The sequence below is a fragment of the Sciurus vulgaris genome, assembly GCF_902686455.1.
Source record: "Sciurus vulgaris genome assembly, chromosome: 7".
Lineage (NCBI taxonomy): Eukaryota > Metazoa > Chordata > Mammalia > Rodentia > Sciuridae > Sciurus > Sciurus vulgaris.
The window spans coordinates 130,065,492-130,088,850 of NC_136467.1; the positions used below are offsets into that span (position 1 = coordinate 130,065,492).

General features: G+C 36.7%; 1 long non-coding RNA gene across 1 annotated transcript; it reads right to left on the minus strand.

The window, feature by feature from the left end:
- Window positions 1-436: 436 nt before the first annotated feature.
- Window positions 437-7,309, minus strand: LOC306666406. Its single transcript, XR_013765301.1, has 2 exons — window positions 7,158-7,309; window positions 437-553 (listed from the first exon to the last, which is right to left on the minus strand). It is a non-coding gene; the product is annotated as an uncharacterized lncRNA (long non-coding RNA).
- Between the last annotated feature and the right edge of the window lie 16,050 nt (window positions 7,310-23,359).

The following is a 23,359-nucleotide window of genomic DNA, read 5'->3' on the forward strand; positions in this document are numbered from 1 at the left end:
AGTTTATGCAGAAGGCTTTTCACACTGAAGGTGCCCACAAAACTTCTGATACTGAAAAGATCTTTTTAGTATCTGAAGTTTTTGCCACATTCTTTACCTTCAGGTGATCCCTTTCCAGGCTGAGGGTTTTCTTCCAGTTTGTTTGTTCTGGTATGTAAGCCAGGGCTGTTGATGTGCTACAATTTATTTTATTAGGGAGGGATACTTTCAAACCAATGATTTTCCCACTCATTTTACACTGAGAGATTGCTTCTTTTATGGTGAGAATTAAGTGCAAGGTAAATGGAGAATTTCCACTCCAGAGCACTAGCAGGACTGAATTTCAAGAGATAATTCTCTCAGGTGTGTTGGTTCACTCTACCAACAATACTCTTCTTAGTTTGAGGCCATGTCTCATGTTGTAACTCAAAAGGTGTTCCCTTTCACTCAGGTAAAACACAGTGGGACTCCTAAAGAAAATTTGTTTAGTCTTTAGGGCATCACCCTCTGAACTGAACTTCTGGAAAACTCCTGCTTTCAAGCAGACTCCTTCTTAAAGATCAGGAGTCACCATCTGAAAAAGCAAGTAGATCATGTATGTAATCAGCACCTTTTTCCTGACGGCAGAAAAGGGGATTCAATTATAACACATATGAAAGTAGCTTATAGAGAGAATCTATCCAAAACTTAGTTCTTTATATGTGAAAGCTTTAAGTAAGAATATATATTTGCTTTTTCATTAATCTTTTGCTCTTATCTTTAGTATTTTATTCCTTTTGCTTTCTTTGGGTTTATTTTACTGTTTTTCCTTCTCCTCCTTCTTTTCTCTTTCTTCTCCTCCTTCTCCTTCCCCTCCTCCTCCTTTTTTTTTTTTTTACATTCTCAAAATGGATATTTAGAGCATATTTTTTACAGTTTTGTTTCTTTTCTAAATAAAGCTTGTGCACTTTTAAATGAAATAATGTAAATAAACAGAAAAAGCACCTGGAATAGGGGAGGTATCAATAAATGATTGCTACTTATTAGTAGTGGTAATAATAAAACAGAAGAAGTAAAATGGAAGGAACTAGGGAGAAAATTCAAGATCTGTGAATGAAATAACATACAAAACAGCAGATGAATAAACAGGTCATCCCTCAATGAGGTATTTTATATGTACTCAAAGAGATTATAAAAATCTCAAAGCTAGAAAAGGTATCAGAAAATATCTGGTTTGTGTCCCTTACTTTTTGTTCAAATTGAGACCCAGCTAGGTAATTTTGTCTTAATTGCCAAACATTTCAAATCAGCTTCAGTGCTAAATTGTCTTAATCAACTTATCTCTTTAAGGAAAGAAACTTATCATCTGTAGTAAGTTGAATGGTGTTCCTTCAAAAAATTATGTCCATGTTTAAACCCCTAGAATTTAAGAATGTGACATTATTTGAAAAAGGGTCTTCACAGATAAATAATTAATTGTATGATCTCAAAAGATATATAATTAAGATCTCACTTTGAGATCATCCTGGATTATTCAGGTTGGTCCTAAATCTACTGACAAGGGATCTTATGAGAGAAGAAGAAAGAGATGAAGCAAAGGCCAGTGTGAAAACAAAGGCTGAGACTTGGGTGATGTGGCTTTAGGGCCAAGAACAGTTGGGCCAAGAACAGTTGAGATACTTCTGAAATAGGAGAGAAGCTAGTGTCAAGAGCTGATCTGATCTGGAGAGGGCTTGAGCTGCCAAGAGTTGGAGTGGTTATGTAAAATAGGCTAAAATGATAAAGTACTAGTTAAATCTTTAATCCCTGTGATAGTCATTAGCAAGAAGTTCAACAGGAGAAATGCTGGCTTTTACAATGTTCCACTCTTACCTATGGAAATTGTGCCAACTAGCATAAGATGTGGCAATCATCTCACTACCAAGAAAGCTTCAAATCAAAGCCTCCAGCTACTTTATAGACCTAAGGGCCATGAGGAGGATGAGGGAAAAGTATTAGGATTAGGAAAGTACTAAGTACTGATTTGCTCCAATGAATATCAAAACATAATGCAAAGCTATGGTAACTTTAAAAATGTGGGTTTTCATGTAGGGATAGCTAAATAAACCAATGGCACATAACAGAAAAACCAGAAAATGCATATATGGTCAATTAACATATGACACAATGACAGTGCAGAATAGTGGGCAAAGATAGAGACAATCTTTTCTATAAGTGATGCAGGATCATCTGAATATCCACATTAAAAAAGAATGAAATTTGACTCATGCACAAAAATACATTTCAAACGGATTAAAGATATAAATTGAACAACCAAATTTAAGATTTATCAGGACAGAGGAAGGCGTGGAAATACAAATCAGAGGAATGCACAATCTTTTAAATGACATAAAACCAGAAAATTTCCCAAATCTAAATAATGAAATGGAAAATCAACTACAAGAGGCTTTCAGGACCCAAAATGTATGAAATTACAGCAGACCCACACCAAAGCACATTATAATGAGAGTGACTGACATACAGAGTAAGGACAGAACTTCAAAGCCTGTGAGAGAGAAAAAAGTCAAATTGTGCACAGGGGGGAAACAATTTGAATTTCAGCTGACATCTCAACCCAGGCCCTCAATGACAGGAAGTCATAGAATAATATATAGCAGGCTCTGAAAGAAAATGGATGCCAACCAAGAATTTTATATCCAGCAAAACTAAACTTCAAATTTGAAGATGAAATAAAAACCTTCCATGATAAACAAAAGTTTAAAGAACTCACTAGAAAGCCTGCACTACAGCACATTCTTAGCAAAATATGCCATGAGGAAGAAATGAAATAAAACAATGAAAAGCAGTAAAGGGAGGAACTACACTAAAGGAATAGTCAAAGGAGAAACTAAGTCAAGTTAAAAACCAAAAATAAGCCAAAATGACCAGGAACACAAATTATATCTCAATATTAATGTTGAATGTTAATGACCTAAACTCATCAATCAAAAGACATAGACTGGCAGACTCATAGGAAAACACATCCACAGACTGAAAGTGAAAAGGATGGGAAAAAATATCACTCACATGGACTACATAAACAAGCAGGGGTTTCCATCCTTATATCAGATAAAGTGAACTTCAAGCCAAAGTTAGAAGGGATAAAAAAGGATATTTCATACTGCTTAAGGTAATCATACATCAAGACACAACAATCCTATATATTTATGCTCCCCAAAATGGAGCCTCTACATATATCAAACAAACACTTCTCAATTTCGAGAATCAAATAGACCACAACACAATAATATTGGGTGACTTTAACATACCTCTCTCACCACTGGATAGATCTTCCAAACAAAAACTAAACAAAGAAAATATAGAATTCAATAATGTAATCAATAATTTAGGCTTAATAGACATACAGAATATTTTATCTGTCAATAAGTGAATATACATTTTTCTCAGCAGCACATGGATCCTTCTCTAAAATAGACCATATGTTATGGCGCAAAGTAACTCTTAGCAAATACAAAAAAAAAAAAAAAAATAGATACTACCCTGAATTCTATCATAATAGAATGAAATTAGAAACCAATGATAGAATAAAAAATAGAAGCTACTCCAATACCTTAAGACTAAATAACATGCTATCAAATGACAAATGGATAGCAGAAGAAATCTGGGAGGAGATAAAAAAATACTTGAAGGTAAATGAGAACAATGATACAACATATCAAAATCTCTGGAACACTATGAAGGCCGTGCTAAAAGGAAAGTTTATTGTATTGAGCTCATTCATTAAAAGAATACATAGTCAACAAATAAATGACCTAACATTACACCACTGAGCCCTAGAAAAAGAAGAACAAATCAATACCAAAAATAGTGAAAAAACAGGAAATAATTAAAATCAGAGCTGAAATCAATGAAATTGAAACAAAAGAAACAATTAAACAAAATGAAAAGTTGGTTCTTTGAAAAAATCAATAAAATTGATAAACCCTTAGCTACACTAATGAAGAAATATGTGATTAAAAAGGAAATATTATGACAGACACTACTGAAATATAGAAGATACTTAGAAACTATTTTGAAAATTTATTCTCAAATAAAATAGAAAGTCTCAAAGACAACAAATTTCTAGAAACATACAATCTACCTGAACTGAATCAGGAGGATATACACAATTTAAATAGATCAATTTCAAGCAAGGAGATGCTATCAAAAGTCTACCAAACAAGAAAAGTCCAGGACCAGATGGATTTTCAGTTAAGTTCTATAAAATCTTCAAAGAATTAACACCATACTCCTCAAATTATTCCATGAAATAGAAAAGGAGGGGATCCTTCTATGAAACTGGTATTACCCTGATATGAAAACCAGACAAAGACACATCAAGGAAATCAATCAGACCAATATCCCTGATGAACATAGATGCAAAAATTATCGATAAAATTCTGGCAAATCATATACAAAACATATAACAAAGAGTGCATCACAATCAAGTGGGGTTCATTCCAAGGATGCAAGGTTGGTTCAACATACGGAAATCAATAAATGTAGTTCATTGCATCTGCATCTCGATAGATAACAGAAAAAGCATTTGACAAAATACATCACCTCTTTGTGTTCAAAACACTAGAAAAATTAGGGCTAGTGGAAACATACCTCAACATTGTAAAAGCTATCTATGCTAAAACCAAGACCAATATTATTCTAAATGGAGAAAAACTGAAAGCATTCCCTCTAAAAATTGGAACAAGACAGGATGTCCTCTTTTCAACACTTCTGTTCAACATAGTTCTTGAAACCCTAGTCAGAGCAATAAGACAAAAGAAAGAAATTAAAGGGATATGACTAGGAAAAGAAGAACTCATACTATCACTATCTGCTGACAACATCATTCTATATTTAGAAGATTCCAAAAACTCCACCAGAAAACTTCTAGAACTAATAAATGAATTCAACAAAGTAGCAGGATATGAAATTAACACCTATAAATCAATTATTTTCCTATACACCAATGATGAATCAACTGAAAAGGAAATTAGGAAAACTATCCCATTCACAATAGCCTCAAAAAAAAATAAAATATTTGGGAAACAATCTGACAAAAGAGGTGAAAGACCTCTACAATGGAAACTACAGAACACTAAGAAAAAAATTGAAGATCTTAGAAGATGGAAAGATCTTCCATGCTCTTGGATAGGCAGAATTAATATTGTCAAAATGGCCACACTACCAAAAGCATTATACAGATTTAATGCAATTCCTACCAAAATCCCTTCTTCATAGAACTAGAAAAAGCAATCATGAAATTCATTTAGAAAAATAAGAGACCCAAATAGCCAAAGTCATCCGTAGCAAGAAGAGTGAAGCAGGAGGCATCACAATACCAGACCTTAAACAATAGTACAGAGCCACAGTAATAAAATGGCATGGTATTGGCACCAGAACAGACATGTAGACCAATGCAGAAGACACAGAGACAAACCCACATAAATGTGGTTATCTTATACTAGACAAAGGTGCCAAAAACATATATTGGAGAAAAGAGCCTGCTCAACAAATGGTGTTGAGAAAACTGTAAAGCTCTATGTAGCAAAATGTAATTAAATCTGTCTCTCACCATGTACAGAAATCAACTCAAAGTGGATCAAAGTCTTAGGCACTAGAACAAAGACCCTGCACCTATTAGAAGAAAAAGTAGGCCCAAATACTTATTATGTTGGCTTAGGACCTGACTTTAAAAAGACTCCTAAACACAAGAAATAAAATCAAGAATCAATAAATAGGATGGATTTGAACTAAAAAGCTTCTTCTCAGCAAAGGAAACAATCCATAACATGAAGAGAAAGCCTACAGAATGGGAGAAAATCTTTGCCACACACACTTCAGATAAGAGCACTAATCTTCAGGATATATAAAGAACTCAAAAAACTTAACACCAAAAAAAAAAAAACAAATACCCAATCAATAAATGGGCTAAGCAGATACTTCACAGAATAAATATAATTGATCAAAAATATATGAAAAAATGTTCATCATCTCTAGCAATTAAGGAAATTCAAGTCAAAACTAAGATTTCACCTCCAGTCATAATGGCAATTATCAAGAATATAAGCAATAATAAGTGTTGGGGAGGATGTGGGGGGAAAAGGTACACTCATACATTGCTGGTGGGACTGCAAATTGGTGCGACCACTATGAAAAGCAGTATTAAGATTCCTCAGAAAACTTGGAACGGAACTACCATTTGACCCAGTTATCCCACTCCTTGGTTATACCCAAAGGACTTAAAATCAGCATACTACAGTGAGACAGCCACATCCATATTTATAGCAGCTCAATTTACAATAACTAAGCTATGGAATCTAACTTAGATGCCCTTCAAGAGATGAATGGATAAAGAAAATGTGGTACACATATACAAGGGAATATTACTCAGCCTTAAAGAAGAATTAAATTATGGCATCTGCAGGTAATTAGATGGAGGTAGAGAATATCATGTTAAGTGAAATAAGCCAAACCCAAAAAACCAAAGGCTGAATGTTTTTACTTATATGTGGATGCTGATCCATAATGGAGGTGGGTAGGGAATAATGAAGGAACTTTGGATTGGGCAGAGGGGAGTGAGAGGCAGGAAAGGGTGTGGGGATGGGAAGGGTGGTGTAATGAGACAGACAATATTACTCTATATAATATACATATATGATTACACTACTGGTGTGACTCTGTACTATGTACAGTCAGAGGAATAAGAAGTGTCCTCCAGTTGCATACAATGTGTCAAAATGCATTCTACTGTCATCTATAACCAATTATAACAACAACAACAACAACAAAACACCTCATTTTTCTCCCATGGTTTCATCTTCCCATGAAACCTTTGTCTCAGGAATACTTGTTACAACTTCTTCAATGCTAAGTATTCTACAAATGTAATGGTTTTATCCTTATAATTATTGTTTTTCTACCCATTCTGTTCCCCTTGACCCCAAATAAACTACTTTCCTGCAAGCAGGGTGCTTTTTTCATTTATTTTTGTATACCTAGTACCTGGTATAAGACCTAATCTAAAATAATCATTAATACCTTAACTTGAGCTCATAAGGAATAGCTATATACATAACCTGAACTCCTCACACTAAACTCTTTAGTGAAAGAAATTTCTGTTTCCAGAATGCCTGCTTCTTCAAAGTCTTCAGAATACTTACCACTTACTGCTCAGTATTTACAGTTGTGCTCAAATGGGATATACCATTACTTCAGTACTGATCCCAGAAGGGTATTTGCCACATCTATTTCCTGCCACTCTGACATCTGACATGGTTCTGCTGGAGTAGAGGATTCAATGCTTGACATGGTTCTGTTGGAGTAGAGGACTCAATACTTGACACTTCTGTTGATCATCCTCCCTCTTGGGGGCCATAGGCATGGCATGTCTCTATGTGTAGTTGCTTTTTAATATTAATAATCAACATATCATTAGAAACTTATTAGAAAAACATTGGGAAGGTTTTACTGTATTGGGACACAAAATAGTACACAATTTAGTAGTAATACATGGATAAAATATATAAACAATTGTAGCTGTGCTCAAGTTAAAAGGAGTCCGATTACTTTAGTATAATAATTTCTAAATATAGATGGATAAAGAGGCATTTCTCTGAGCTTGGATGTGGTGTTTAGCCTTTTGTTGCTTTCCTAGTTTTAATAGTTGATTCTAGAGATACTTTACATAATAAAAATATAATTTGTCATAAATATAATTTGTGTTTTTCCTATGTTTAGTCTAATTCTTTGAGAATCAGAATAAGATTGTGGTCTGCCATTATATTAAATAGAAGAGTAAATATTAACCATAAGTTGATTTCTTTGCCCTTTAATAATAGTAAAAACTTTTCACTGTTAAACACTGGAGTTCATGGAGGGGGTAGTTTCTCAGAAAATCTAGTAACGTGTTTGTTCTGAAGGTTGAAGGCTGGCAGATCATGGTGCTCTCAGTTTATCTGGGGGACAAGGTTGTTTTAGTTTAGCTGGGAAATAAGGTTGTTTTGGTCTGGGCTGTCTTACAGAGAGAATGTGTACTTTGAGAAGAAGCACAGATTGTACTTTTGAAGGTTTTTCTTATTCTAAACTAACCATAAAATGATATAATCATTACTAAAGAAAAATATCTATAAAAAGGCTGGCACAAAAATAAAGACAGATTCAGCCTCAGAACACTTGGTGTCTCTGTCTGCTGTTTCTCTACCGCACAGATGCCTCCCATCAACCTAGGACCCCCGACAGCTATTGGGTAGACTAAAGATTTAGCCTGCCTTTTGCCAAGAGATCAATGCAGCTAATCATTCCTGAAAGCACAGCAGTGTATCAAAGACAAAACAAGATGAACAGGTTGGTATTTTCAGATTCAATGAGTATACATGATCCCTCTCTCATCAACCAACATTGCTTCTGCTTTAAAACTAATGTTTCATCTGTAAGACTCACAGCAACAAAACAAGACTTGTGCACAGAGAAACAAATATATTATTTGAATTATTAAAATTCATTCTTACTAATTTTTGGAATATGATTTCCCCTTTTTATTAGTGTTAGTTATATATAATAGTGGGGTTCATTTTTACATAATCATAATGCAAATAATGTAATTTCCTCCATTTCAATCCCCAGTACTTCACCTTTCCCTCCCCCTTTCTTCTCCCTGATCCCCTTCCTCTATGGAATCTTTTTATTTTTATTTATTTTTTGGTGCCAGAAGGATGCCTAACCACTGAACCACATCCTCAGCCATTTTATATTTTATTTAGAGACTGGGTCTCACTAAGTTACTTAGGGTCTCGCTAAATTGCTAAGGCAGGCTTTGAACTCTCAATCCTCCTTCCTCAACCCAAGCCTCTGGGATTACAGGTGTGAGCCACTGCACCCAGTTTGGAAAATGATTTTTAAATGGCTTTACCTTAATGTTTTAAAACAGCACTGTCAGCAGACATGATTTTTCAGTCGTAGACATTATGCTTTCAGTGACTTAGACTTTCAGTGACTTTTCACTTCTTCAATATTCCAAAAGGTGAAGTGTGAATTAATTCATTGACTTTTTATCATATTCTTCTTTTGATAGTAATGTATGATGCAATGAAAGGTCTCTGGAATATCTTCATTACATATATCACTATGACACTTTCCTTTGGTGTATATTTTCTAAAAGTTTTCCCACACTCATCACACTCATATGGTTTTTCTCTCGTATGGATTCTCTGGTGATGAATAAGGGTTGAGATCTGACTAAATGCTTTTCTGCACTCTACACATTCATAAGGCTTTTCTCCAGAGTGAATTCTCAAGTGATCAGTAAGGGCTGAGTTCACATAAAAGGCTTTCCCACACTCATCACATTCATATGGTTTCTCACCAGTATGGATTCTCTGATGTTTGATAAGGTCTGAGCTAACACTAAATGCTTTAACACACTCACTAAAGTCATAGGGCTTCTATCCATTGTGGATTCTCTGATGAATAGTCATGTGTACTATACACATGACTGAAGGCTTTCTTATATTCATTACAAGCATAGGACTTCTCTCCAGTGTGGATTCTTTCATGCATAGTAAGGGTTAAGTGCACACTGATGGCTCTTCCACAGGAATCACACTCATAAGGTTTCTCTCCAGTGTGGATTCTCCAGTGCTGAATAAGGCCTGAAATCTGAGCAAACCTTTTTCCACACTCACTGCATTTATACCACTTTCTTCTGTAGTCTTGCCTTCATACTGAGAGGCTTTTCCATACTCAGGAATCTGTAAAGAATCTCCATAATGTATGCTAGAGACCTTTTGGTTTGGATTCATTCTTACAAAATTCTTCCCTTTAAAGTTGATACCTTGTTTGCAACTCTGGTCTTGACCCTGAAACAATAAACAGAATTTTCAAATGTACTTTATTTCCTGCCGCTAAAGCAATATAATGTGAAACAGACTTAACCTGGGTTTAAAAACATGTTCAGTAATCTGAGGACACACCAATTATATGTCAGCCAGATCAAATGTCTTCATTCAGCCTATACAGAGTAACCTTACAGAATTTCTGGAATGAATTCTTGACTTAAATGGCGATTTAGGCCTATCTTCTATAAAGTTATTTAAAACAATATGGAATACAAGCAATTGCAAAAAATACAAAGCTGGGGATGTAGCTCAGTTGTAGAGCCCATGCACAATCCCCAGTACCAAAATAAATACATAAATAAATGAATAAAAATAACATACAGTTCCTACATTAGACTTTTTATATTTAACTAAATTGAAAATGACAGACATTTAGGAGATTTGCTGACAGGGTAGATGAAGGGGTATGGGAATACAAAAGGTAAAAAAGAAAAAAAAAAACAAATAATAAGAAGTCTGGAAAAATGACAATAACATCACTGACAGGTATGCTTTACCACCCACAAGAGTCCACACTACTTGAGCTGAAAGAGATATGGGGATGAAAAAGGCATTGCGGGTTGTAATGCCATTACTGCAGCAGCTGCTGTTGTTGTGATAAACGGTATCTTAGCAACAGGGACGCTATATCCCCTATGCAATTTTGAGTAAACCCTTCACTGGTTCCCACCAGCCCTTTCTTTGTAGTTCAGAGCAACGTGTGGAGAGCTTGGTGGACTGAAGTCACTTTTTTATTCCCTGGGAACAAACCTAATTTTGTCTCCAAACTTGATAAAAATTTTGCTCCAAACCCAAATTACAACAATTATTCTTCTCTGCCTCTTTCCATGTTACAAACTGTTTCAACAGAGGTTAAATTTTCAGTCTCTGTGATCTTCCTTTCCCAAACCTGTAACTTCAGTATAATGTCAAAACCCGTAAAATTCTGAGGGTCATTTTACAAACAACAACAACAACAATAAACAAAACCAACGTAGGGTAGAGTGGAGAATCTAGATCAGGAGAAAATAACGTCTCCATTCGCCCACTCCATCCAGAATTTCAGCCCTGTCAGAAAAGTCAGTAAGGTCACTAGGCGGTTAAGAGGCTTGGACTTTGACAAAGGCTGGGGACTGGATCCAAGATAAGAGCCTGACCAGCTGTCAGGGCACCTCCTGTTGTTCCAGCCACCCCCACTTCCAGGGTCTCTGGGGGAGGTGGCTCTACTTGTGCAGTAAGTGGGGTGGCGGGTAAGAGAAAGGAAGGGAAAGGAAGGAAGACGAGGGAGGAGAGAGGGAGGACAAGAGGAAGGGAACGGAAGAGCACGGTGGAGAATGGAGAAAGGCGAGGGGCGAGAAGAGACAGCTGAGATGACCTGGCACAGTACGTGGTTTCTCCCTTCCCCTGCAGCTGTTCATCCCAAGGTCCACGCAAAACCCAAGGACAAAGTCAAGAGGGAACTCACCTAAAAACCTGATTAGAACTAACTGAGCGAGAGACAGAAAACAGCCGTTAGCCTAGAGAGGCCGTTTACCCGTAGAATCCCGCTTCTGGGTACCCGGTGATCTGCTCTAGGATCCTGGAGGCTTCCCTCTCAGTGGTTACTTAGCTGACAATGGAGCAGTGAAGGAAGGATCCTGTTCACCCTGAAGACGGCTTTTTAACGCTTTTTATCTCCTTTGATCCTGCAGGGAAGACATTAAAGGTTTCCTCTCAAGAAAACCGAGAAGCAAGGATATTTTCCAAGGTCAGACAACTATTAAGAAAGGCAGATGACAATTGACCTAGCACACGGGTCCACCTTATAGCTCTTCAGAGCTTAGCATTCAGAGACTGATCTCAAAATCAATTTGTAAATTTACCACCATTCTAATAATAATAAATATCAACTTTTTAGAAGTGGATTTTAACATTCACATGGAAAAGTAAGCAAGACTAAATGGAAAGACTGAAAAAAAGAAGGGGATTTGAGAGGCACCTGTCCTAAAGGATTTTAAACATGTTATCAAGGTTTAAGGCTATTTTTAAATAGCATAATGCTGGTAAGAGAGACAAATAGTAACCAATATCCCAGAAACAAACACAACCACAGGCAGAAATTTAGCATAAAGGTAGAAAACAACAAAAGGATGAGTAGATTCTGCAATAAATGTATGAGAACTGGATAATCATGAAAGACATTATATTGGATTTCTACCTCACTCTACATACTAGGAAATATTCCCAATAAATCAAAGCTTTAAATATTAAAAATGAAAACAAAAAAATTAGGAAAGTGTGGGAGGCATATTTGAAAACAACAGAGTAGAAAGGCCTATTATGGGCCCAGATCCAGCATCTGAAAGTAAAAAGATTGATAAGTATAAATAACACCTGGGTTGAATTCCCTCCTGTTCCAGCCTCACTCTGAATTCAGACTTTGCTAAACATTCAGGACACACATCCTGACCCCACTAATTAGTATTTTTTTTTTTTTCTTTTTCTTTTATGGCTCTGGCTGGGCATGAGGCTTAGTGGTAGACAGCTTGACTAGTATGTGTGAGGCCCTGGCACCACAAAAGGAAAAAAAGAAAGTTTTCTCAGATTCCTTACTTCCAGAACCTCCAGATCACAATGTCAAAGCCTAACAAAACTCTGATGTAGAGGAAAGAATCTCTAACTGATGTTTCAATGTGTATTCCTGAGTGACACTGGAGCCCCTTGGCTCCCACAGCTGGCATTTCTTGTCATGTTATTTTCTGGATGAATTATTATAGAAACAAATCAGCAAGCAGAACAGGTCATCTCAGGAAATATAGAGAAGAAGAAAAAGAATGACTATCTGGATAGCACTTCTATGTACAAGGTATGTTCATGGAGTTATCACAACAGCTCAGGGTAGGCACTTTATCATTTTTGTTTATAGATGAGGAAATAGAGGCAAAAAGAGATTAAATTAATTGGTGAGAACCACAGGTAGTCTGGCTTCAGACTTACATGTTTACAAAGTAGGAGAGAGCAAAAGAGAAAGGAATCCCTAAGACTCCTATACAAGTTTTAAATGACTTCATATATACCTCTCCCTTTCCACCTGCTGTCTGGGTTCATCTAACTCCATCCATCTTAGCCACTTCCCAAAGACAACAGGGCATTCTCATGCTTACAGCAATGCTTCTCCCACTCCCAGAACTGGTGCTTCTCAGCCAGTGTCAACCAAGCTGCTGGAGTCAGCTCTAATTTCTGGCCTGAAGAGTTTTCTTGTTAATAGAATCCTTGAGTTCACCAACTAAAAGTGCACCCAGGCATTTTCCTATCATTGAACAGTCTACAATTCACTAAGATTTCTTTTGAGGGCTCTTCAGGAACACTTCTGTAACGAAAATCTTATTTTACACAAAGAAAAGACAAATTACCAAGATGGTTATGCTAACTACTAAGTATTATGGGGTAAAAAGTGCCATGTCAAATAAGAAGCTAAATTGGAAAGGGTCATGAGATCACATGCTGGAGCATTACTCCCAACCTCTGAGCACTACTTGAGGAGGTGGGTGTCCTCACAAGAAACATCAAAGTCGCTGGAAGGTGGCCCTGGTGTGGATGGAAATGACTGCTAAAGGGAAGGGTGATCATTTACTGTCAGTTTGAAATACAGAGGTTCTATTCTGCATTCAAAAGGAAAATGTCACGGGCACAAGTGGAGGTGTAAGCTGGTGGCGGTGGTACATGCCTGTATATCCCAGCTACTGGGGAGGCTGAGACAGAAGAGACTGCAAATTTGAGGCCAGCCTCAGCAACCTAGTGAGACCACCTTAGAAACTAAAAAGGGGTGGGTATGTAGCTCAGTGGTAGAGTGCCCCACGGTTTAATCGCCATTATGGAGGGATGAGGGGAGCAGAAGCCTCTCCTAAATTTATTCTTAATACATACTTCCAATTATTTGCAGTTTCCCCTTTTGTTGGAAAAGTGAGCTGAAGGTCTAGTGGGCAGTGGTACCAACTGTATCAGTGATACACTAGTAGTTATTCAATTAATGTGATGGGTTGACATATTTGACTCCATGGAAATGTTATAGGCCAGGCTATATTAGGCAATGATTAAACAGACTCCATTTTACCTTGAGACTACATGTCATGTAGGAAATGTGTCTCCCATGCAATGCTCCACCTGCGTACCCATCAATTGCTTAGCATGACTTGTTTGACAATAGAAAACGATGAAATGGCAAATTGTTCCCTTTTTTGAGTCTTAGTTTCCTAAACAATGTACCATGTTAATGGTGATGTCAACAGTGATTGTTTAGATATTAGTAACCATTCTTCAGTTTGTATTTAAGGTCATTTTGATGCACTTCCCCCTCTGCTAATGATTTCAGATCCCATGATGTTAGTTTTGTAATTTTGAATCATAGCCACAGACATTTTTGATTGATGTACTGATTATGGTATAAAACCCCCTGGAACCCTATGGTCAGGGCTGTTCTCCCAATAGCCATTTTTGTGGCACTGTGAGACAGTCAGTGGTTCAGCTAATAAATACTCTCAAATTTGGACTTCTCAGTGGTGATCAGTCTGTTCTTGTGGTGGCAAAACCAGACCTGGTTGTGAAATGAAATTACAAAAATGTTATGGTGAGAGTCCAGTGCCTGGGAAAGGGGTCAGTTCCCCTCCCCTCTCTCAGCCTTTCTCCAGGAAGCCTAATTAGCCATGGATCCCTGTCTTTTGCATTTCAATAACTGCCCTAAGAGTCTGACTACTCCCTCCTGAAATGTAATAGATGTCTATGAAAAGAGCTGTTTCTTCTTAACTGTTCTGTGAGCATGCTTTATGTTAGAGACCCTGCACAAAGCCTTCAGGAGTGTAGATTAGGAATTTTTTTTTTTTTTTTTTTTTTAAAGAGGAAAAAGCCCCAATGATAGGATGGGTCTAAGATGACATCAAATAACCTATAAATATTGTGAGAAACTGTGGATCGGGGCTCAGAATTTTGGAGTGCTAATCTCCTCTGGGCCTGCCAGCATAAAATAAAGCTTGGTTTCTCCTACTTTCCAAGTGTCATCTTGTCGTTTCCACAACAAAATTGCACCCCATAACATTTGGAGGCCCCTGTGAGATCCTCACTGCCTGGTGAATAGCCACCACTCACCACTGATCTGGAAACTCCCTTGGAGGAGAGAGGCCACACTGTTGCTCCTAGGAGAAGGCCTCTGAAAGATGTTCCTCAGCCCTAGGCCGCGTGGTCTGTGGAACCCTGCCCCAGGTCTGAACTGGGTCACCTGTGTCTGTGCCCCCAGGGGACCAGTAAGTCTGTTTATGGCAGATCCATATCTGTGGATTCTGGGAAGACTGGACACAGCATTACTTCCCAAGTCCCGGACTGTGGCAAGACATTGCCCAAAACTTCTGGTCAGGAATCAGGAGTGGCCACTTGTCATTGTCTTTCATGTCTTACCTGTTCTGGTTTGTTCATCTTTTTTTGTTTTTTGTTGCCCTTGAGTGTGAACATGGGCCAATCTCCCTTATGTTTGTCATGTATCCGCTTCAATACATATTGACCAATTTCCAGGAATTTCAGAGAAGGGCCACTGACGACAGGACCTGCTGTGACATATTTTCTCTCTCTAAATTCTGTGAGAATGACCAACTTTCGAGGTCAGATGGCCTCCTCAGGGTACCACCAAATTGTCTTTGGGCATCCTGAATATCCTGATCAAATATTTTATAGTCAAATTTTGGGAAAAAAAAACGGTTAAAAAGGTTTTTAACCATGTTCACTAAAGCTTACATTAAAATGTAAACTGCTGCCAACAGGAACTTCCAACTATTGGAGCTAGTCCACTAAAATGTCAGTCTAAAATTTTGATGGCTGCTATCCAAGAGACCAGAAAAACCGGTTTAGAACAAGACCCCAACTTGAGGGGGCTCTCCCAAGGAGACGAATGGAAGCAGGCTCCCTTGCTGTGTCTTCTGGAAACTCCTTCAGGGAGGGACAGGGCATAACCTTTTTCTATATTCTTTTAATTCTTTTCATTTCTGGTAAGTGGGACCACATCAGGATGGAGGCCAAAAAGACTTAAAATTCTATTTTTTAAGTTCATCATTTTGATCTGGTGTACCTATGTTAATTTTTGATTAGACCTATTTTATCCAACTATAAAGTCTTTCTAATGCTCTGTTTCATTCAGAGGCCAATGTACAAGGGTTAACTCAATCTAATGGGTTTTTCAAAAATAACTACAAGGCCTTTGTCTATCTGTTTTATGTATATGTACACCGGTGTATTGTCATGTCTACATATATTTGGTAGCAAAATTGATATGTGACCTCATAAATTAATATCTTAAAAACTGAATCCAAATGCCTTTGATTCACATGATTTAAAAGTTTTTAAAACTGGGTAAACAAAAGTATGGCTTTCAAAGTGGTCAAAAATGTTAATTTTATAAAATATCTAATACTGGGATAAAAAGGTATTTCTAAAAGATAATGAAAGCCTGATCTATTTAAAGGTTAATATCATGAAACAGGAAAACATTTTGCCACTTTACTACAAAACAGGAAAGTTAAAATCTCTCAGCTTTCTTTGATTCATGTTTTAGATATAATATCATATTAACTAACATTCATATCAGCTTAGGAAACAATATATGTAAACTTTATAAGATGATATTTAAAAAGACAAATTTCAGATTCAGAACTAGACCACTTTACCTAAGACTTAAGAAGAGCCCTGCCTTACCTGAGATAAGGTTCTGCCTCCCACCTTACTACATGTTACAGTGGCTCTAAAATAAGCCAGACTTCAACTTATTTAAAATCATATTCAAAAGATTTTTTTGTTGTTGTTGTAAAATTACTGGGATCTCAAACAGGGGATATAAACTATAGCTCAGCCAAAATTTATTTATTATAGCTATTACACAACTAAATATGCTTTTACTAATTGTTAATTCCATTTTATATTTTCCTGGGAAACTCTGTAACTGTTGACTGATTAATGTTTTGTAGCGGCACTGCTTCAAGAACAATCTGAATTAATTTAATTTGAGATAATAAGCCATCTCCTATAGGACAGATAATATAGACCCCAATTAAATAAAAGTGTGTAAGTGATTATAATGTCATAGACATTAAAGTTAAAGCCCAGTACTCTCACTGTATGACTGGTGAGACAGACTTACTAGATGTTTAAGATCAAGACTTAAAAATTGAAATTAATTGACCTCAGGGTCAGCCTAAACCCAGAGAAAAAACTTCTCTAAGGAGCTTTGCAACTCTGGGTCACCCGACCTCCCGATCAGGGAGATTAATAAGACCATTAGAGAATGAAAAGCCAATCAGTGCACCTGCTGCAGAGGAGAATTACTGGAAAAGGGAGGCATCTCTGGTGCTTCCAAAGGAAGCCACCTCATCAAGGAGACCCTACCTAGTGAATGGCACTAAAAGGAGCTAAGAAGCTGCTCTCAAGTTTCCCATGAGTGACCCCTATGGGAACTCAGCTGACTCTTAAAAACAGATAGAAACAAGGTCAATTTGACCAACTTGATCTTGAACACCTAGCAAACACAGTTAAAACCAAAACAATCATTCCTGCACACTTTAAAAACAATAGTTATTTTAATGTAACTTGAGATGTACACTTGTGTTAGTCCCTCAAAATAAGTAAAACTGGAGGTGACAAAAAAGATTCTTAGACAAAAATACCTGATAAGTATCAAATGAAACTGCCAAAGTTATAAGTTTTTAGTCAGTTTAAGACCTAAAGATCTTCCTAACCTCTGATACAGGTAGACTTAATCAATGTTTGCTAGTATATCATACGAGCTCTAAGTAACAAAAATAGAGGGATCTCTAATAAACACAGGTCATGTTAATAAAGATATTTTACAAAAATCAGATGGCATTAGATAACTAAATGTTATGTTTACATTACTGATAACTCTGACAACATTAAAAGATTTACAAATAAATTATCCTCTCCAGCCTTGTTAGGCTTTGTTAGGCCTTATTATGGGAACAACATCTCAGTTCTTCTACCTCCTGGTAAGAGATTATTAATTTCTATCATCTTCATGATATTCATTGACATGTTCCAGATGCTATTTATTTAGTACTTATGTTTTATTGTTTCTTTCATAGAACCAGACTTTTACCCCTAGATAGACCCAAATTCTAAAAAGGGACTTCAAACTGCTTACCCCACCCCATGTTGCCCCTTCTCAGCTCAAAGCAGCAAGAGTGGTCATCGCCCTTTTCCCTACAGCAGTAAGAAGTCCCTAAAATTAGAGGTGTAATAAAAAATTAAAGACAGTCAATATAGATAGGCAATTGAGTTGAATCACAAAAATAAAGGCTAGTTTGGGTCCAGAAAGTTGAAGGCAAACGTCCTCTGAGAAATTAAAATGTTAATGCTTCCAGAGCCCTTCCTCCATCCTTACCAAGATAACCTGATCCTGTTCCAATTTGCTGTTGTCTTTCCAACAGGTTCAACTAACAAGAGAACCAGCCCCAAGAAACCACTGATTTCCAACACCCATTCCAGCCAGACTACATCTACATCAAATGGTTCCAGAAAAAAAGGACTAACGCCTGGTTGAAATGGAAGGGACCTTACTTGCAACATGGACTTTCACTAGGCAGAAACCTCTCTTAGCACATCTAGGGCAGTGGAGGCCTGAGAAATCTTTGGGTGGGGCCTATATTTGCCCAAGGCTGCCTTCTCCTTTTCCTTGCAATGGCTCTACTCAGACTGGGTCCTGCCCAGGAATGCCTCTGACCAAGGTCACTAGCAAGGCTCGGATTTCCCACTTCATCTCTCAAGAAAGTAGGTCTTGCTTCCAGAATTTTACCTTGAGTAGATCCACCCTTGATTTTTGGAATTTAAAGGCACTGCAGCTGGGAAACCTCTCAAGTGGGGCTCTATAGCATCCCTCAAACAGACACCTAGGACTATAAGATCTCTCATCTTCATTATTAGTTTTCTGATAGACAACAGTGCACATCCTGTGTGCTCCTCCCATGAGGGACCAAAAGTGAGTGTAGAACTTTCAAATCATAACTTCATTACTGCAGAAATCTCTCGGGCTACTAATTTATTTATGAAGGAATTTAACTTGATACCACACTCAGTATGCTGGTTTGGACATAGAAACTGATTAAAGGAATAATTTGTAAAATGAAATATTACAGGTGGAATCCCTAAGTTTTAATCCATTCTATTACAAAACATGAATTGAGAACAAAAACTAGAGCCAACCCTGTGGTCTAACCAGACGAAAATGAAATGGGGAAAAGCTTCAGGAAACCTGTATTTGATTTCCACGTGTACTAACTTAATAGGTCACTCAGAGCAAATCAGGTGACCTCTGTGGGGCTACATTTTCAGTATAATGGATTGAAATGATACCTAATGATACCCAAATCTACCATTCTTTAGACTATGACTATTTAAACTCAATAGAGCAATGCAGTTATTTTTGGGTGCATTACACGAACTGATTTTCTAACCCCAGAGTTGATCCTTTCTGAACCTGTTTGAAAGTACCATTGAACTGCAAAAACACTATAGTTTTTAAAGTCTTGCTTACTATTTAATTTAGGAAATCACATTTCCTCTGACACTCATCATGCCTTCCAAGTAGGATTAACATTCTATTAAAAACTTTATGGGAATGGGTTTTACATACCAAATGACATTCTGGTTTGTGATTTCTGTTTGTGATTTTCTTGGGAGTCAGTAATTTGTCCTGTTTAGTGGCTACTCGAGGGACTGTTGAGGATATATTATGAACAAAGTAAATCTTTGATAATTTACAGCATCTCTCTCTCTCTCTCTCCTTGCTGAAGAGATAGCCCCAATCTTTGATGCTATCTATGGTAATGAGCCAAGATGTGGAAGGCCTAGATTTAATCCTGCAACACTTGTCATAGGCACACTGGCAGATATGATGCTTAAGTAATCTTAAAATATCACAAGGGACACAGGGGTACAACTGGATAGGAATGTCTTTTTTTCTTTTTATTTTGTATGTAGTACTGGGGATTGCAACTAGGGCCTTATATATGCTAGGCAAGTGCTCTGCCAATGAGCTCCATCTCCAGTTCTTGAACAACTTCTAGGTCTACAGCAGAATAACTACAGTTAACAATCAATTGACTATTTCAAAATAGCCAACAGTATTTTGTCTTCAACACAAAAAAATATGTATGTCTGAAATGACAAAATACCAATTACGCTGATATGATCATTATATATTGTGTATATGTATTGAAATGTCACACTGTACCCCCAAAATACATAAAATTACTTTCAATGAAAAAAAGTCATTATTAAATTTGTTATCAACACCTGACATATAGGTTGCTGTCAACTACAAACATTAAGGCTGTTTTCTTTAATAATCTTACCATAAAATACACATAATTAGAGTCTGTTAAAGCTTGGTATAGCTAACTTTTCTAATTGTAATGCTAGTATTTCATATCTCTTCTTTCTCCCATTTTCCTTAACTATACATAGAGCAGGGCCTCTGAATCTTGGTGTTAAACATTTTTGGGTTGATATTTTTTTGCTGTGGAGGCTGTCCTGTGAGTGCATGTTTGACAGTATCCCTATCTTTTATTCACTAAATACTAGTAGCATCCCAGGTTTCTACCAATGATAAAACCAAAAACATTAAATTTCTCCCAATAACTACTGAAGATCTAACCTCTAGCTCTAACTTTTAAAATTTTTATTTTTACACAATAATCTTTTTCCTATATTTTCTTTACCCATAAATAAGCCTTGCTAAGCAAATGGAGAGCTTCAAACTTCAACTGTTCACACCTATCCTCTTAGAGTTGGATTTTTTTGGCTTTACTCTTAGGTATAGGCAGATCTTCTGTTGTTCTTGAGCACACAAACCTGAAAGACATATTCTTGAAAACTGCTTAAAAATTCCTATAGGTACCACAAAAAATTCACACACTAATTCAACAAGCATTTATTAAACACCTATGTGCTCAGCACTGAACTAGGCACTAGGGGGTGCAGTGATACAAACGTGAAACTTACTGATTCCTGCCCTCAAGGAGCTTACAATGTAATTTTGGAAATAAATACAAGTGTGGAACTACAGTACATTCTGCTAGAAAATAATTACAAGAGCAACATAAGTGCATGGATCACAGTACAAACTCAAAACATAAATGCTGAGGCAGTACAGAATAAGGGAGGTCTCAGAGTGAAGTGAAGTCAATTAGGGAGAGCTCTTTCAAAAGATATAAAGAAAGCCTTTGAAGGGAGTGATGAACATGAACAGGGGCCAAAGATTAAGCTAAGCAAAAAGAACAACATGAGAAAGGCACAAAGGCAAGGGCTTTAAGACAGTAGAAGGCTACTGGAAGTTTAAATGTGGTGAATCAAGGTGAACATGCTATGGATTAATGAAGACTAAAGGCATTGAGTATGGAGGGCAAGGTAATGGAGTGTTAACATCATTATGGTGTACTGGAACCATTCTATACCATTATGGTGTAATGGAACACCACTGCTCTGACAGGAATTATCTGCTGGGTACTGAGTAAACAATAAATAAATATTAAAATGGAGTTTGGAGGACCATAGAGGCTTTATACAAGATGAGAATTCTGAGAACAAGGAAATTGGAAAGAATGAATTACAGTAACTTGGGTCTTGTGTGGATCTGGATGGAAGGTTAAAAAGGGATGGCAGAAATGTAAAAGATCATGATTCAAGGAGACAACTAAAAATTGAGTCAACAGCAAGATTTTAGATATGGACAGTGTAGGACAGAAAAAGATGAAAAGATAATTCCAAGGTTGGGGTGAAAAATAGGAAAGGTAATGAGTCTCTTCAGGACAAAACAATTAAGCAAGGATACCCATCTAGAAGAAAATGGAGGCTGGGGCAGAAGAGTGATGAGTTTTGTTTTCAAGTATCAGGTTGTATAGGTACCTGTGGAAAATTCTACAAATTGTGAGATGACATACAGGGTGGTAAATAGGAAGCCACTCAAATATATAAAGAAAACAAAAGAGATTTTAGGGCTATAGAAAAAGCAATGAGTAAAAATAAGACATGGGGATTATTTTCAGTGGAAAGGAGAGAAAGAGAAAAAAAGACTAACAAAGAAAAGCCAGACATTGAATAAAAACAATCTAAAAGGATCCCACAAACCAAAGGAGAAGAGAATCCTTGAGGAGTAGGGATATTCAACAATATGAAAGATAAATGAGATTAAAAAGAACAAGAACTAAAAAGAGAATAAAAAGATTTAAAAAAAAAAAAAAAAAAAAAAAAAAGGCCTTTCTATTTATCCACTGGAGATGCTAAGGACATTTCAGTATGATGAGTATGAAAGCCAGTAAGGAGAATTTTTAATAACAAATCAAGGAAGAAATACGTTAAAAAAATGAATGACATCTAGAAAACCAGGACTGATAGAGGAGAAACAGAATGGTTGTTGGAAGTGGCCAAAGATGTTGAAGGTTCTTCACATTTTATGCTGTTGATAAACTTACTATTGTCATCCTAGCAATTCAACAGCCTGGAACACAAATATTTCATTTCTCTCCACAATTCTACTTTCCCTTAGGCAGTTCAGAGAAATGTGTTTGAATCTGTAAGCTATTAATGCTTTATTCTCCCAGTTACTCTTTTAAACATTTTACTTACATAATTTAGATTTCTAGAATTAAAAAGTCTCAAGAATACCAACATTTAAAGATAGTATAATCCAAAATGGTATTTTTCAACCAATTTTCCAGTAATTATAATGGACTTATACTATACCAGTACCTGTGCCAGTATTTACTCAGTACCTCTTATTAGCAGGGTTACAAGTCTTGTAAATGGCTGCCCAGAGTTAGTGTTCATTATAGGTAGCACAGCATATCAGGAACATAGGCTCTAGAATCGTTGTTCTATCACTTACTGGCTGTGTGATATTGTTCAGCTTTCTCTGCCTTCATTAATTCATCTATAAAATGGAGCACATAACAATAACTATCATAAGCAGGAGAAATGCTTAACACAAGGTTTGGCACAAAGTAAGTACTCAAGAAATGCCAGCTATTATTTGGAGCAGCTTTGTAAGCAAATCAATCACCACATTCTAGCACTGCTACCTTGCCTCATGGGGAAAATCTCTGAAACCTAAGATGCCTCTCCTTGGACTATGTTGGAGAACAAAAGAGTTGGGGAAGAACCACCTTATCATGCCAGTTACTAAAACGAGAAGCTGAGAATGATAGAAAGTACTGATGAATAGTTCATAGTTATAGCATACAAATAGAATCTGCAGATAGAGGAGTATAACATGTTATTCATAGTTAAAAGTTCAAAATAATGTTATACAAACTGATCAATAATATTCTAGTGTAAGAGAACTTGAGACAAAGAATGACTTTTACTTATGTCTGCAAAGAATCCACAGCCTTGACACATATCATTACCCTAGGTATACGTATGATTACATGACTGCTATAAATCTACATCATGCACAACTATGG